Raw genomic sequence first — 1,828 nt, 5'->3', positions numbered from 1 at the left:
CATGTTTCAGATAGTTTTTGATGGAAGTTTCTAATCAAATCCTTTTTAGAAAATCTATCAAGACTCTCAATTGTATTATTACTCCTTGTAATATTTGTGTTTATTTTTAATATTTGAATTATTACCTAGTGCAAGGATGTAAGAGGCACTTTATTAGAATTTGACAATGTCATTAAGAAGGATACACTTAGGTGATAAGGAATCATTTTTGGTGAATTGTCATGTCCTTTAAAAAATGGAGGAGGATAGGCTCTTTGGGTAAATTGAGGAACATGGAAAATGGAGGGCCACCACTTAGGTGCCATGGAGAATGTGTGGCATGATCTTGACATGAAGCATGGGTGTTTCCATGACTTAGCTGTATCCCTGTAGCTCTGGAACTGAAGGAACTAGGCTCTCAGGCTGACCCAGGCCACAGGGTAGGAGAGGAAGGATTTGAGAAATAGGTGACTCATGGTTAAAGACCTTTGATCAGGACTGGAGAAACAAAGGTTTGTGTATTAGTCCATTTTCACACTGCTGAGAAAGACATACCTGAGACTGGGCAATTTACAAAAGAAAGAGGTTTAATGGACTCACAGTTCCACATAACTGGGGAGGCCTCACAATCATGGTGAAAGGTGAAAGGCATGTCTCACATGACAGCAGACAAGAGAAGAAAACTTGTGCAGGGAAACTCCCCTTTATAAAACCACCAGATCTCTTGAGACTTATTCACTATCATGAAAATAACATGGGAAAGACCTGCCTCCATGATTTAATTACCTCCCACTGGGTCCCCCCCACAACATGTGGGAATTGTGGGAGCTACACTTCAACATGAGATTTGGGTGGGAACACAGCCAAACCATAGCAGTTTGCTTTCCACAGGTGTGTGCAGTTGCTCCCAGTGCAGTTAAGGGCAGATATCCAGAAACCTAGGAGATTTTGAAGAGGCTTATCCCCTCTCATCTTCCTCCCCTAAACCACCCCCCCCCCCCAGTTTAGGAGATTATCAGGCTGGTTGTCATTCATTCTCTCTCTGTCTCTCCAAGGCCATACCTCTCTGAGTATTTAGCTATTGTTCTATATATTGGATATATCTATTGTGGGAACTTAAATAGATAAAATACTACTAAACACAAAGAACCAGGTAGCCTAGTAAATAAGAATTAAATCCAGAATAATCATTCACTTCTCATTTTTAAATCATATACTGATCCCAGGTCTTTTACTTTCTGAGTAGTTCTCCATCACTTTGAGGACTTGTGTATGGGCTTGTACTAATTTACTCACACTGTCTTAAATCCTAAATCTGTTTTTATGAGATTTTGCCAAGTATGAACCCTTGATTACTACGAGGCAGTTAGAGACAAACCAATTTAATTCCATGTCTTCAATTGTCATGCATTTTTCCTTTTACCCTTTGAAACTATTTTTGAGTCAATTTTATGGTTCTCAGAAGGCAAAATACACAATTTTTTAGCACATAAACACCAAAGATGGCCTCTTTTTGAGGAGTTCTGCACAGACCCACTCTAGAATAATGATGGTCCCTGTAGTATGTAGTTTCTCCTACTCTAGCTAACATGAGGTTTAATCTTAATGTGTTGTTTCCATAAGTGACATGAAGTGGATAGATTCTCAATTGTTATGTCCACTTATTCACTAGGTAAATTTTCAGTTTTAATACTTTTATCCTTACCCCTTCCTTTGATCATTTTGTGTGAATATTCTGTTTGTATGATACACTGTATTTCAATAAATTCCTTATTGATGTACCCTTAACTTGAAGAAATTTAAGCTGCAAAACCAAATCTCATTGTATAAGACTTTTTTGAAGTATCTG

This window comes from Theropithecus gelada, chromosome X (assembly GCF_003255815.1).
Source record: "Theropithecus gelada isolate Dixy chromosome X, Tgel_1.0, whole genome shotgun sequence".
Lineage (NCBI taxonomy): Eukaryota > Metazoa > Chordata > Mammalia > Primates > Cercopithecidae > Theropithecus > Theropithecus gelada.
This window is presented reverse-complemented; position numbering follows the sequence as displayed.